At 46.7% G+C, this 13,688-nt stretch overlaps 15 non-coding genes across 15 annotated transcripts; all 15 read left to right on the plus strand.

Annotated features, from left to right (window-relative positions):
• The first annotated feature begins 1,042 nt into the window (after positions 1-1,042).
• On the plus strand, positions 1,043-1,206 carry LOC121196392. Its single transcript, XR_005895856.1, has one exon. It is a non-coding gene; the product is annotated as a U1 spliceosomal RNA (small nuclear RNA).
• A 577-nt stretch (positions 1,207-1,783) lies between these two features.
• On the plus strand, positions 1,784-1,974 carry LOC121196640. The gene has a single exon (XR_005896085.1). It is a non-coding gene; the product is annotated as a U2 spliceosomal RNA (small nuclear RNA).
• Positions 1,975-2,368: 394 nt separating this feature from the next.
• On the plus strand, positions 2,369-2,481 carry LOC121196237. Its single transcript, XR_005895710.1, has one exon. It is a non-coding gene; the product is annotated as a U5 spliceosomal RNA (small nuclear RNA).
• Positions 2,482-3,642: 1,161 nt separating this feature from the next.
• LOC121196393 lies at positions 3,643-3,806 on the plus strand. Its single transcript, XR_005895857.1, has one exon. It is a non-coding gene; the product is annotated as a U1 spliceosomal RNA (small nuclear RNA).
• Positions 3,807-4,382: 576 nt separating this feature from the next.
• On the plus strand, positions 4,383-4,573 carry LOC121196606. The gene has a single exon (XR_005896052.1). It is a non-coding gene; the product is annotated as a U2 spliceosomal RNA (small nuclear RNA).
• A 394-nt stretch (positions 4,574-4,967) lies between these two features.
• Positions 4,968-5,082, plus strand: LOC121196133. The gene has a single exon (XR_005895611.1). It is a non-coding gene; the product is annotated as a U5 spliceosomal RNA (small nuclear RNA).
• Positions 5,083-6,247: 1,165 nt separating this feature from the next.
• LOC121196394 lies at positions 6,248-6,411 on the plus strand. Its single transcript, XR_005895858.1, has one exon. It is a non-coding gene; the product is annotated as a U1 spliceosomal RNA (small nuclear RNA).
• Positions 6,412-6,988: 577 nt separating this feature from the next.
• On the plus strand, positions 6,989-7,179 carry LOC121196607. The gene has a single exon (XR_005896053.1). It is a non-coding gene; the product is annotated as a U2 spliceosomal RNA (small nuclear RNA).
• A 394-nt stretch (positions 7,180-7,573) lies between these two features.
• Positions 7,574-7,688, plus strand: LOC121196228. Its single transcript, XR_005895701.1, has one exon. It is a non-coding gene; the product is annotated as a U5 spliceosomal RNA (small nuclear RNA).
• A 1,165-nt stretch (positions 7,689-8,853) lies between these two features.
• Positions 8,854-9,017, plus strand: LOC121196395. The gene has a single exon (XR_005895859.1). It is a non-coding gene; the product is annotated as a U1 spliceosomal RNA (small nuclear RNA).
• Positions 9,018-9,594: 577 nt separating this feature from the next.
• On the plus strand, positions 9,595-9,785 carry LOC121196608. Its single transcript, XR_005896054.1, has one exon. It is a non-coding gene; the product is annotated as a U2 spliceosomal RNA (small nuclear RNA).
• A 394-nt stretch (positions 9,786-10,179) lies between these two features.
• On the plus strand, positions 10,180-10,294 carry LOC121196134. The gene has a single exon (XR_005895612.1). It is a non-coding gene; the product is annotated as a U5 spliceosomal RNA (small nuclear RNA).
• Positions 10,295-11,455: 1,161 nt separating this feature from the next.
• LOC121196276 lies at positions 11,456-11,619 on the plus strand. Its single transcript, XR_005895745.1, has one exon. It is a non-coding gene; the product is annotated as a U1 spliceosomal RNA (small nuclear RNA).
• A 576-nt stretch (positions 11,620-12,195) lies between these two features.
• On the plus strand, positions 12,196-12,386 carry LOC121196610. The gene has a single exon (XR_005896056.1). It is a non-coding gene; the product is annotated as a U2 spliceosomal RNA (small nuclear RNA).
• A 394-nt stretch (positions 12,387-12,780) lies between these two features.
• On the plus strand, positions 12,781-12,895 carry LOC121196135. The gene has a single exon (XR_005895613.1). It is a non-coding gene; the product is annotated as a U5 spliceosomal RNA (small nuclear RNA).
• The last annotated feature ends 793 nt before the right edge of the window (positions 12,896-13,688 follow it).

The raw sequence follows: 13,688 nt of genomic DNA on the forward strand, positions 1-13,688 counted from the left end.
CTTTATTTTTAGGCTTTGGTGGGGATGCTGCCGTCTTTGAGACAAGAAAAGTGTACATGATGACAGTAAAAAAAGAAATAACGCTACTGAATGAACTTATTTCTTCAATATGACAGATGATGCTTGAAAAATATACAGTTGTAAGAAGCAAAGGAAACAAGAGAAGCTTTTACAAAAACAAGGTTCATGCAGCATTTTCACTTTGCACTCATCAAACACACATTCACAGATGACTACATGAATACATGACTTTATGTGTGTACAGGTCTAGTGTTTTTTTTTTTTTTTTTGTATTCTTTGACAGAGGCACTGGTACTGACATAGGTCTGAGATGCTAAGAGAGAGAGAGGTTAGGGCGAGGGAAAGCATTATGCCAGAGAGTGTCCTCACAAAGATATAAGTACCGGTATGTGTGAGCGTGTGTTTGTCCTTTGATGCCTTTGATGTATCAAGATTCTACAGTCTGATGTCAGAGGCTGCAGTAAGTGGACACACAGCCAGAGACAAGTTCAGAAGTCAAACAGGAGCAGAAACAGTTGGACTGGACAGGACTTGCTTATGATTTAGGAAGAAAGAAGCCCTCAGATATTTCTGCACAATTATTGACAAGGAAGGGAGGAGCTAGTGCTGTTACAAGGACAAGAGGAAACCACAGGAAAGTCCAGATCAGCTCCAAGGTTTTCGCTGAGTCAATACATGTTAGTAGTTCATGTCAGTGTTTAGTTCATTTAGTCAAATGTTTTGAAAAGTGTCCCACGTGGGCCTTTGCTTTCTTTCCCAAGAGACAGCTTGACTAGTGGCATTTCACACAGTGTTCCTTTGTTTTTGGCAGAGCAGTGCATGATGGGTAGATCCAACAAAGCGCGTTTGCCGCACGCCGCAGCCTATTTGCAGCAGTGTTTGTGTCTTTTCAGCCATAAATGTAACAGACAAAGGGGAGCTGATGCTCAAGGCGCTGAAATGTGGGATTATGCATTGTAGGCACCGTCAGCCAGAGCGCGGTGCCTGGTGACCACCACCCGCTCTCTTCCAGCTGCAGCTCATACTTACCTGGCAGGGGAGATACCATGATCAACAAGGTGGTTCACCCAGGGCGAGGCTCAGTCATTGCACTCCGGCTGTGCTGACCCCTGCGAATTCCCCAAATGTGGGAATCTCGACTGCATAATTTCTGGTAGTGGGGGACTGCGTTCGCGCTCTCCCCTGTTGCGTGCGTGTAGAAGAAAACACAATGTGTCAGGAATGCCCATGCGCTAACCTGTTGAAGACTCTCCGTTTTGTGAAGTGGCTTTGTTGATTTGGAGTTACATGTCAGCTTTTGCAGTCTGTCCACAAAGCGGCAGTGTTGCTCTGCAGAAGCTCTCTGGCGTGCGCTACAGAGTGGCGTGTTTAGTCATGACAATTCCCCGTGTTCCCGTTGGAATTGGGGAAGTGGGCGTGGCCTTTCCATGACAAAATGAAGTGTGAGCTCTCCTGTCCGACTGTGCTGCTTGTTTGTGGAAGAAATGTGTGCTAGATGTTCTTCTAGTATGCTTTATTTCTAGGCTTTGGTGTGGAACAGCAATGAGTTGAAGCTATTTTTGGCCGGCTTTGCCGTATGGCTGAGCCTTTTGAGTTGGTGAAAGGTCAAACATCTTTGTATAGCGGCAGGGAAAAGTACACGGCAGACAGATGGGCGGAGTTGCTAAGTGGCGGCAATCGATAAGCTGGCTTACAAACGGGACACCGCGACAAGTGACGGTTGTACCAAGAGCTTGATTTGGACGTCAAACGCTTGGGCCTCATCGCTTCTCGGCCTTTTGGCTAAGATCAAGTGTAGTATCTGTTCTTATCAGTTTAATATCTGATATGTCCCCTATATGGGGATAACGTATTAAACCCATTTTTAGAAGAGGGAGCTGAAAAGGGAGCTTGCTCCGCTCACTCCACGCATCGACCTGGCATTGCAGTGCCCCCGGGAACGGTGCACCTTTCTCTTGCTTTGTAGAAAATCAAGCTCTGACACGCATGTTTAGTTAGGAGTCAAACTTTTACAGTGGCTGAAGGAAAATGCGGCTAAGTTTTTATCAAGTGAATTGTGCACAACCAGTCAGTTGATTTACTGATATCACCCAGGGAACCCCGCTCAACAACACAGTGCACTTCAGCTACGATGATTGGTCGCGGACTCCCTGAAGACGCCTGATCGTTTCCCAGACTTTGTAGTGTCCATGTAAAAGCCAGGCCTGGATTTTTCAGGCTGGAGATGCTGGGGGGGCAATGGAGGGGAGGCTGGGATTTAGCACGCGGCAAGCCAAGGGAGGCGCACCGCGACGGTGGTAGCTGGGACGACTAGGGTCCTCAGCTGCTCTCTGAGACAGGCCTGTTCTGACTCGTTTCTCTTCATAACGCACAAGTCTTTCGCCTTTTACTAAAGACTTCCGTGGAGAGGAACGCCAATGAGTTGAAGTTATTTTTGGCTGGCTCGGCCTTATGGCTGAGCCTTTTGAGTTGGTGAAAAGTCAAACATCTTTATAGAGCGCCACAAGTGGGAGCTCCCCTGTCCGACTTTGCTCTTTCTTTGCGGAAGAAATGTGTGCTAGATGTTGTCATTTCGCTGGTATACTTTATTTTTAGGCTTTGGTGGGGATGCTGCCGTCTTCGAGACAAGAAAAGTGTACATGATGACAGTAAAAAAAGAAATAACGCTACTGAATGAACTTATTTCTTCAATATGACAGATGATGCTTGAAAAATATACAGTTGTAAGAAGCAAAGGAAACAAGAGAAGCTTTTACAAAAACAAGGTTCATGCAGCATTTTCACTTTGCACTCATCAAACACACATTCACAGATGACTACATGAATACATGACTTTATGTGTGTACAGGTCTAGTGTTTTTTTTTTTTTGTATTCTTTGACAGAGGCACTGGTACTGACATAGGTCTGAGATGCTAAGAGAGAGAGAGGTTAGGGCGAGGGAAAGCATTATGCCAGAGAGTGTCCTCACAAAGATATAAGTACCGGTATGTGTGAGCGTGTGTTTGTCCTTTGATGCCTTTGATGTATCAAGATTCTACAGTCTGATGTCAGAGGCTGCAGTAAGTGGACACACAGCCAGAGACAAGTTCAGAAGTCAAACAGGAGCAGAAACAGTTGGACTGGACAGGACTTGCTTATGATTTAGGAAGAAAGAAGCCCTCAGATATTTCTGCACAATTATTGACAAGGAAGGGAGGAGCTACTGCTGTTACAAGGACAAGAGGAAACCACAGGAAAGTCCAGATCAGCTCCAAGGTTTTCGCTGAGTCAATACATGTTAGTAGTTCATGTCAGTGTTTAGTTCATTTAGTCAAATGTTTTGAAAAGTGTCCCACGTGGGCCTTTGCTTTCTTTCCCAAGAGACAGCTTGACTAGTGGCATTTCACACAGTGTTCCTTTGTTTTTGGCAGAGCAGTGCATGATGGGTAGATCCAACAAAGCGCGTTTGCCGCACGCCGCAGCCTATTTGCAACAGTGTTTGTGTCTTTTCAGCCATAAATGTAACAGACAAAGGGGAGCTGATGCTCAAGGCGCTGAAATGTGGGATTATGCATTGTAGGCACCGTCAGCCAGAGCGCTGTGCCTGGTGACCACCACCCGCTCTCTTCCAGCTGCAGCTCATACTTACCTGGCAGGGGAGATACCATGATCAACAAGGTGGTTCACCCAGGGCGAGGCTCAGTCATTGCACTCCGGCTGTGCTGACCCCTGCGAATTCCCCAAATGTGGGAATCTCGACTGCATAATTTCTGGTAGTGGGGGACTGCGTTCGCGCTCTCCCCTGTTGCGTGCGTGTAGAAGAAAACACAATGTGTCAGGAATGCCCATGTGCTAACCTGCTGAAGGCTCTCCATTTTGTGAAGTGGCTTTGTTGATTTGAAGTTACATGTCAGCTTTTGCAGTCTGTCCACAAAGCGGCAGTGTTGCTCTGCAGAAGCTCTCTGGCGTACGCTACAGAGTGGCGTGTTTAGTCATGACAATTCCCCGTGTTCCCATTGGAATTGGGGAAGTGGGCGTGGCCTTTCCATGACAAAATGAAGTGTGAGCTCTCCTGTCCGACTGTGCTGCTTGTTTGTGGAAGAAATGTGTGCTAGATGTTGTTCTAGTATGCTTTATTTCTAGGCTTTGGTGTGGAACAGCAATGAGTTGAAGCTATTTTTGGCCGGTTTGCCGTATGGCTGAGCCTTTTGAGTTGGTGAAAGGTCAAACATCTTTGTATAGCGGCAGGGAAAAGTACACGGCAGACAGATGGGCGGAGTTGCTAAGTGGCGGCAATTGATAAGCTGGCTTACAAACGGGACACCGCGACAAGTGACGGTTGTACCAAGAGCTTGATTTGGACGTCAAACGCTTGGGCCTCATCGCTTCTCGGCCTTTTGGCTAAGATCAAGTGTAGTATCTGTTCTTATCAGTTTAATATCTGATATGTCCCCTATATGGGGATAACGTATTAAACCCATTTTTAGGAGAGGGAGCTGAAAAGGGAGCTTGCTCCGCTCACTCCACGCATCGACCTGGCATTGCAGTGCCGCCGGGAACGGTGCACCTTTCTCTTGCTTTGTAGAAAATCAAGCTCTGACACGCATGTTTAGTTAGGAGTCAAACTTTTACAGTGGCTGAAGGAAAATGCGGCTAAGTTTTTATCAAGTGAATTGTGCACAACCAGTCAGTTGATTTACTGATATCACCCAGGGAACCCCGCTCAACAACACAGTGCACTTCAGCTACGATGATTGGTCGCGGACTCCCTGAAGACGCCTGATCGTTTCCCAGACTTTGTAGTCTCCATGTAAAAGCCAGGCCTGGATTTTTCAGGCTGGAGATGCTGGGGGGGCAATGGAGGGGAGGCTGGGATTTAGCACGCGGCAAGCCAAGGGAGGCACACCGCGACGGTGGTAGCTGGGACGACTAGGGTCCTCAGCTGCTCTCTGAGACAGGCCTGTTCTGACTCTTGTTTCTCTTCATAACGCACAAGTCTTTCGCCTTTTACTAAAGACTTCCGTGGAGAGGAACACCAATGAGTTGAAGTTATTTTTGGCTGGCTCGGCCTTATGGCTGAGCCTTTTGAGTTGGTGAAAAGTCAAACATCTTTATAGAGCGCCACAAGTGGGAGCTCCCCTGTCCGACTTTGCTCTTTCTTTGCGGAAGAAATATGTGCTAGATGTTGTCATTTTGCTGGTATACTTTATTTTTAGGCTTTGGTGGGGATGCTGCCGTCTTTGAGACAAGAAAAGTGTACATGATGACAGTAAAAAAAGAAATAACGCTACTGAATGAACTTATTTCTTCAATATGACAGATGATGCTTGAAAAATATACAGTTGTAAGAAGCAAAGGAAACAAGAGAAGCTTTTACAAAAACAAGGTTCATGCAGCATTTTCACTTTGCACTCATCAAACACACATTCACAGATGACTACATGAATACATGACTTTATGTGTGTACAGGTCTAGTGTTTTTTTTTTTTTTTTTGTATTCTTTGACAGAGGCACTGGTACTGACATAGGTCTGAGATGCTAAGAGAGAGAGAGGTTAGGGCGAGGGAAAGCATTATGCCAGAGAGTGTCCTCACAAAGATATAAGTACCGGTATGTGTGAGCGTGTGTTTGTCCTTTGATGCCTTTGATGTATCAAGATTCTACAGTCTGATGTCAGAGGCTGCAGTAAGTGGACACACAGCCAGAGACAAGTTCAGAAGTCAAACAGGAGCAGAAACAGTTGGACTGGACAGGACTTGCTTATGATTTAGGAAGAAAGAAGCCCTCAGATATTTCTGCACAATTATTGACAAGGAAGGGAGGAGCTACTGCTGTTACAAGGACAAGAGGAAACCACAGGAAAGTCCAGATCAGCTCCAAGGTTTTCGCTGAGTCAATACATGTTAGTAGTTCATGTCAGTGTTTAGTTCATTTAGTCAAATGTTTTGAAAAGTGTCCCACGTGGGCCTTTGCTTTCTTTCCCAAGAGACAGCTTGACTAGTGGCATTTCACACAGTGTTCCTTTGTTTTTGGCAGAGCAGTGCATGATGGGTAGATCCAACAAAGCGCGTTTGCCGCACGCCGCAGCCTATTTGCAGCAGTGTTTGTGTCTTTTCAGCCATAAATGTAACAGACAAAGGGGAGCTGATGCTCAAGGCGCTGAAATGTGGGATTATGCATTGTAGGCACCGTCAGCCAGAGCGCGGTGCCTGGTGACCACCACCCGCTCTCTTCCAGCTGCAGCTCATACTTACCTGGCAGGGGAGATACCATGATCAACAAGGTGGTTCACCCAGGGCGAGGCTCAGTCATTGCACTCCGGCTGTGCTGACCCCTGCGAATTCCCCAAATGTGGGAATCTCGACTGCATAATTTCTGGTAGTGGGGGACTGCGTTCGCGCTCTCCCCTGTTGCGTGCGTGTAGAAGAAAACACAATGTGTCAGGAATGCCCATGTGCTAACCTGCTGAAGGCTCTCCGTTTTGTGAAGTGGCTTTGTTGATTTGGAGTTACATGTCAGCTTTTGCAGTCTGTCCACAAAGCGGCAGTGTTGCTCTGCAGAAGCTCTCTGGCGTGCGCTACAGAGTGGCGTGTTTAGTCATGACAATTCCCCGTGTTCCCGTTGGAATTGGGGAAGTGGGCGTGGCCTTTCCATGACAAAATGAAGTGTGAGCTCTCCTGTCCGACTGTGCTGCTTGTTTGTGGAAGAAATGTGTGCTAGATGTTCTTCTAGTATGCTTTATTTCTAGGCTTTGGTGTGGAACAGCAATGAGTTGAAGCTATTTTTGGCCGGCTTTGCCGTATGGCTGAGCCTTTTGAGTTGGTGAAAGGTCAAACATCTTTGTATAGCGGCAGGGAAAAGTACACGGCAGACAGATGGGCGGAGTTGCTAAGTGGCGGCAATCGATAAGCTGGCTTACAAACGGGACACCGCGACAAGTGACGGTTGTACCAAGAGCTTGATTTGGACGTCAAACGCTTGGGCCTCATCGCTTCTCGGCCTTTTGGCTAAGATCAAGTGTAGTATCTGTTCTTATCAGTTTAATATCTGATATGTCCCCTATATGGGGATAACGTATTAAACCCATTTTTAGGAGAGGGAGCTGAAAAGGGAGCTTGCTCCGCTCACTCCACGCATCGACCTGGCATTGCAGTGCCGCCGGGAACGGTGCACCTTTCTCTTGCTTTGTAGAAAATCAAGCTCTGACACGCATGTTTAGTTAGGAGTCAAACTTTTACAGTGGCTGAAGGAAAATGCGGCTAAGTTTTTATCAAGTGAATTGTGCACAACCAGTCAGTTGATTTACTGATATCACCCAGGGAACCCCGCTCAACAACACAGTGCACTTCAGCTACGATGATTGGTCGCGGACTCCCTGAAGACGCCTGATCGTTTCCCAGACTTTGTAGTCTCCATGTAAAAGCCAGGCCTGGATTTTTCAGGCTGGAGATGCTGGGGGGGCAATGGAGGGGAGGCTGGGATTTAGCACGCGGCAAGCCAAGGGAGGCACACCGCGACGGTGGTAGCTGGGACGACTAGGGTCCTCAGCTGCTCTCTGAGACAGGCCTGTTCTGACTCTTGTTTCTCTTCATAAAGCACAAGTCTTTCGCCTTTTACTAAAGACTTCCGTGGAGAGGAACACCAATGAGTTGAAGTTATTTTTGGCTGGCTCGGCCTTATGGCTGAGCCTTTTGAGTTGGTGAAAAGTCAAACATCTTTATAGAGCGCCACAAGTGGGAGCTCCCCTGTCCGACTTTGCTCTTTCTTTGCGGAAGAAATATGTGCTAGATGTTGTCATTTTGCTGGTATACTTTATTTTTAGGCTTTGGTGGGGATGCTGCCGTCTTTGAGACAAGAAAAGTGTACATGATGACAGTAAAAAAAGAAATAACGCTACTGAATGAACTTATTTCTTCAATATGACAGATGATGCTTGAAAAATATACAGTTGTAAGAAGCAAAGGAAACAAGAGAAGCTTTTACAAAAACAAGGTTCATGCAGCATTTTCACTTTGCACTCATCAAACACACATTCACAGATGACTACATGAATACATGACTTTATGTGTGTACAGGTCTAGTGTTTTTTTTTTTTTTTTTGTATTCTTTGACAGAGGCACTGGTACTGACATAGGTCTGAGATGCTAAGAGAGAGAGAGGTTAGGGCGAGGGAAAGCATTATGCCAGAGAGTGTCCTCACAAAGATATAAGTACCGGTATGTGTGAGCGTGTGTTTGTCCTTTGATGCCTTTGATGTATCAAGATTCTACAGTCTGATGTCAGAGGCTGCAGTAAGTGGACACACAGCCAGAGACAAGTTCAGAAGTCAAACAGGAGCAGAAACAGTTGGACTGGACAGGACTTGCTTATGATTTAGGAAGAAAGAAGCCCTCAGATATTTCTGCACAATTATTGACAAGGAAGGGAGGAGCTACTGCTGTTACAAGGACAAGAGGAAACCACAGGAAAGTCCAGATCAGCTCCAAGGTTTTCGCTGAGTCAATACATGTTAGTAGTTCATGTCAGTGTTTAGTTCATTTAGTCAAATGTTTTGAAAAGTGTCCCACGTGGGCCTTTGCTTTCTTTCCCAAGAGACAGCTTGACTAGTGGCATTTCACACAGTGTTCCTTTGTTTTTGGCAGAGCAGTGCATGATGGGTAGATCCAACAAAGCGCGTTTGCCGCACGCCGCAGCCTATTTGCAGCAGTGTTTGTGTCTTTTCAGCCATAAATGTAACAGACAAAGGGGAGCTGATGCTCAAGGCGCTGAAATGTGGGATTATGCATTGTAGGCACCGTCAGCCAGAGCGCGGTGCCTGGTGACCACCACCCGCTCTCTTCCAGCTGCAGCTCATACTTACCTGGCAGGGGAGATACCATGATCAACAAGGTGGTTCACCCAGGGCGAGGCTCAGTCATTGCACTCCGGCTGTGCTGACCCCTGCGAATTCCCCAAATGTGGGAATCTCGACTGCATAATTTCTGGTAGTGGGGGACTGCGTTCGCGCTCTCCCCTGTTGCGTGCGTGTAGAAGAAAACACAATGTGTCAGGAATGCCCATGTGCTAACCTGCTGAAGGCTCTCCGTTTTGTGAAGTGGCTTTGTTGATTTGGAGTTACATGTCAGCTTTTGCAGTCTGTCCACAAAGCGGCAGTGTTGCTCTGCAGAAGCTCTCTGGCGTGCGCTACAGAGTGGCGTGTTTAGTCATGACAATTCCCCGTGTTCCCGTTGGAATTGGGGAAGTGGGCGTGGCCTTTCCATGACAAAATGAAGTGTGAGCTCTCCTGTCCGACTGTGCTGCTTGTTTGTGGAAGAAATGTGTGCTAGATGTTCTTCTAGTATGCTTTATTTCTAGGCTTTGGTGTGGAACAGCAATGAGTTGAAGCTATTTTTGGCCGGCTTTGCCGTATGGCTGAGCCTTTTGAGTTGGTGAAAGGTCAAACATCTTTGTATAGCGGCAGGGAAAAGTACACGGCAGACAGATGGGCGGAGTTGCTAAGTGGCGGCAATCGATAAGCTGGCTTACAAACGGGACACCGCGACAAGTGACGGTTGTACCAAGAGCTTGATTTGGACGTCAAACGCTTGGGCCTCATCGCTTCTCGGCCTTTTGGCTAAGATCAAGTGTAGTATCTGTTCTTATCAGTTTAATATCTGATATGTCCCCTATATGGGGATAACGTATTAAACCCATTTTTAGGAGAGGGAGCTGAAAAGGGAGCTTGCTCCGCTCACTCCACGCATCGACCTGGCATTGCAGTGCCGCCGGGAACGGTGCACCTTTCTCTTGCTTTGTAGAAAATCAAGCTCTGACACGCATGTTTAGTTAGGAGTCAAACTTTTACAGTGGCTGAAGGAAAATGCGGCTAAGTTTTTATCAAGTGAATTGTGCACAACCAGTCAGTTGATTTACTGATATCACCCAGGGAACCCCGCTCAACAACACAGTGCACTTCAGCTACGATGATTGGTCGCGGACTCCCTGAAGACGCCTGATCGTTTCCCAGACTTTGTAGTCTCCATGTAAAAGCCAGGCCTGGATTTTTCAGGCTGGAGATGCTGGGGGGGCAATGGAGGGGAGGCTGGGATTTAGCACGCGGCAAGCCAAGGGAGGCGCACCGCGACGGTGGTAGCTGGGACGACTAGGGTCCTCAGCTGCTCTCTGAGACAGGCCTGTTCTGACTCTTGTTTCTCTTCATAACGCACAAGTCTTTCGCCTTTTACTAAAGACTTCCGTGGAGAGGAACACCAATGAGTTGAAGTTATTTTTGGCTGGCTCGGCCTTATGGCTGAGCCTTTTGAGTTGGTGAAAAGTCAAACATCTTTATAGAGCGCCACAAGTGGGAGCTCCCCTGTCCGACTTTGCTCTTTCTTTGCGGAAGAAATGTGTGCTAGATGTTGTCATTTCGCTGGTATACTTTATTTTTAGGCTTTGGTGGGGATGCTGCCGTCTTCGAGACAAGAAAAGTGTACATGATGACAGTAAAAAAAGAAATAACGCTACTGAATGAACTTATTTCTTCAATATGACAGATGATGCTTGAAAAATATACAGTTGTAAGAAGCAAAGGAAACAAGAGAAGCTTTTACAAAAACAAGGTTCATGCAGCATTTTCACTTTGCACTCATCAAACACACATTCACAGATGACTACATGAATACATGACTTTATGTGTGTACAGGTCTAGTGTTTTTTTTTTTTTGTATTCTTTGACAGAGGCACTGCTACTGACATAGGTCTGAGATGCTAAGAGAGAGAGAGGTTAGGGCGAGGGAAAGCATTATGCCAGAGAGTGTCCTCACAAAGATATAAGTACCGGTATGTGTGAGCGTGTGTTTGTCCTTTGATGCCTTTGATGTATCAAGATTCTACAGTCTGATGTCAGAGGCTGCAGTAAGTGGACACACAGCCAGAGACAAGTTCAGAAGTCAAACAGGAGCAGAAACAGTTGGACTGGACAGGACTTGCTTATGATTTAGGAAGAAAGAAGCCCTCAGATATTTCTGCACAATTATTGACAAGGAAGGGAGGAGCTACTGCTGTTACAAGGACAAGAGGAAACCACAGGAAAGTCCAGATCAGCTCCAAGGTTTTCGCTGAGTCAATACATGTTAGTAGTTCATGTCAGTGTTTAGTTCATTTAGTCAAATGTTTTGAAAAGTGTCCCACGTGGGCCTTTGCTTTCTTTCCCAAGAGACAGCTTGACTAGTGGCATTTCACACAGTGTTCCTTTGTTTTTGGCAGAGCAGTGCATGATGGGTAGATCCAACAAAGCGCGTTTGCCGCACGCCGCAGCCTATTTGCAGCAGTGTTTGTGTCTTTTCAGCCATAAATGTAACAGACAAAGGGGAGCTGATGCTCAAGGCGCTGAAATGTGGGATTATGCATTGTAGGCACCGTCAGCCAGAGCGCTGTGCCTGGTGACCACCACCCGCTCTCTTCCAGCTGCAGCTCATACTTACCTGGCAGGGGAGATACCATGATCAACAAGGTGGTTCACCCAGGGCGAGGCTCAGCCATTGCACTCCGGCTGTGCTGACCCCTGCGAATTCCCCAAATGTGGGAATCTCGACTGCATAATTTCTGGTAGTGGGGGACTGCGTTCGCGCTCTCCCCTGTTGCGTGCGTGTAGAAGAAAACACAATGTGTCAGGAATGCCCATGCGCTAACCTGTTGAAGGCTCTCCATTTTGTGAAGTGGCTTTGTTGATTTGGAGTTACATGTCAGCTTTTGCAGTCTGTCCACAAAGCGGCAGTGTTGCTCTGCAGAAGCTCTCTGGCGTACGCTACAGAGTGGCGTGTTTAGTCATGACAATTCCCCGTGTTCCCATTGGAATTGGGGAAGTGGGCGTGGCCTTTCCATGACAAAATGAAGTGTGAGCTCTCCTGTCCGACTGTGCTGCTTGTTTGTGGAAGAAATGTGTGCTAGATGTTGTTCTAGTATGCTTTATTTCTAGGCTTTGGTGTGGAACAGCAATGAGTTGAAGCTATTTTTGGCCGGTTTGCCGTATGGCTGAGCCTTTTGAGTTGGTGAAAGGTTAAACATCTTTGTATAGCGGCAGGGAAAAGTACACAGCAGACAGATGGGCGGAGTTGCTAAGTGGCGGCAATTGATAAGCTGGCTTACAAACGGGACACCGCGACAAGTGACGGTTGTACCAAGAGCTTGATTTGGACGTCAAACGCTTGGGCCTCATCGCTTCTCGGCCTTTTGGCTAAGATCAAGTGTAGTATCTGTTCTTATCAGTTTAATATCTGATATGTCCCCTATATGGGGATAACGTATTAAACCCATTTTTAGGAGAGGGAGCTGAAAAGGGAGCTTGCTCCGCTCACTCCACGCATCGACCTGGCATTGCAGTGCCGCCGGGAACGGTGCACCTTTCTCTTGCTTTGTAGAAAATCAAGCTCTGACACGCATGTTTAGTTAGGAGTCAAACTTTTACAGTGGCTGAAGGAAAATGCGGCTAAGTTTTGATCAAGTGAATTGTGCACAACCAGTCAGTTGATTTACTGATATCACCCAGGGAACCCCGCTCAACAACACAGTGCACTTCAGCTACGATGATTGGTCGCGGACTCCCTGAAGACGCCTGATCGTTTCCCAGACTTTGTAGTGTCCATGTAAAAGCCAGGCCTGGATTTTTCAGGCTGGAGATGCTGGGGGGGCAATGGAGGGGAGGCTGGGATTTAGCACGCGGCAAGCCAAGGGAGGCGCACCGCGACGGTGGTAGCTGGGACGACTAGGGTCCTCAGCTGCTCTCTGAGACAGGCCTGTTCTGACTCTTGTTTCTCTTCATAACGCACAAGTCTTTCGCCTTTTACTAAAGACTTCCGTGGAGAGGAACACCAATGAGTTGAAGTTATTTTTGGCTGGCTCGGCCTTATGGCTGAGCCTTTTGAGTTGGTGAAAAGTCAAACATCTTTATAGAGCGCCACAAGTGGGAGCTCCCCTGTCCGACTTTGCTCTTTCTTTGCGGAAGAAATGTGTGCTAGATGTTGTCATTTCGCTGGTATACTTTATTTTTAGGCTTTGGTGGGGATGCTGCCGTCTTCGAGACAAGAAAAGTGTACATGATGACAGTAAAAAAAGAAATAACGCTACTGAATGAACTTATTTCTTCAATATGACAGATGATGCTTGAAAAATATACAGTTGTAAGAAGCAAAGGAAACAAGAGAAGCTTTTACAAAAACAAGGTTCATGCAGCATTTTCACTTTGCACTCATCAAACACACATTCACAGATGACTACATGAATACATGACTTTATGTGTGTACAGGTCTAGTGTTTTTTTTTTTTTGTATTCTTTGACAGAGGCACTGCTACTGACATAGGTCTGAGATGCTAAGAGAGAGAGAGGTTAGGGCGAGGGAAAGCATTATGCCAGAGAGTGTCCTCACAAAGATATAAGTACCGGTATGTGTGAGCGTGTGTTTGTCCTTTGATGCCTTTGATGTATCAAGATTCTACAGTCTGATGTCAGAGGCTGCAGTAAGTGGACACACAGCCAGAGACAAGTTCAGAAGTCAAACAGGAGCAGAAACAGTTGGACTGGACAGGACTTGCTTATGATTTAGGAAGAAAGAAGCCCTCAGATATTTCTGCACAATTATTGACAAGGAAGGGAGGAGCTACTGCTGTTACAAGGACAAGAGGAAACCACAGGAAAGTCCAGATCAGCTCC

Source organism: Toxotes jaculatrix, chromosome 16, assembly GCF_017976425.1.
Source record: "Toxotes jaculatrix isolate fToxJac2 chromosome 16, fToxJac2.pri, whole genome shotgun sequence".
In the NCBI taxonomy this organism is placed as follows: Eukaryota; Metazoa; Chordata; class Actinopteri; family Toxotidae; genus Toxotes; species Toxotes jaculatrix.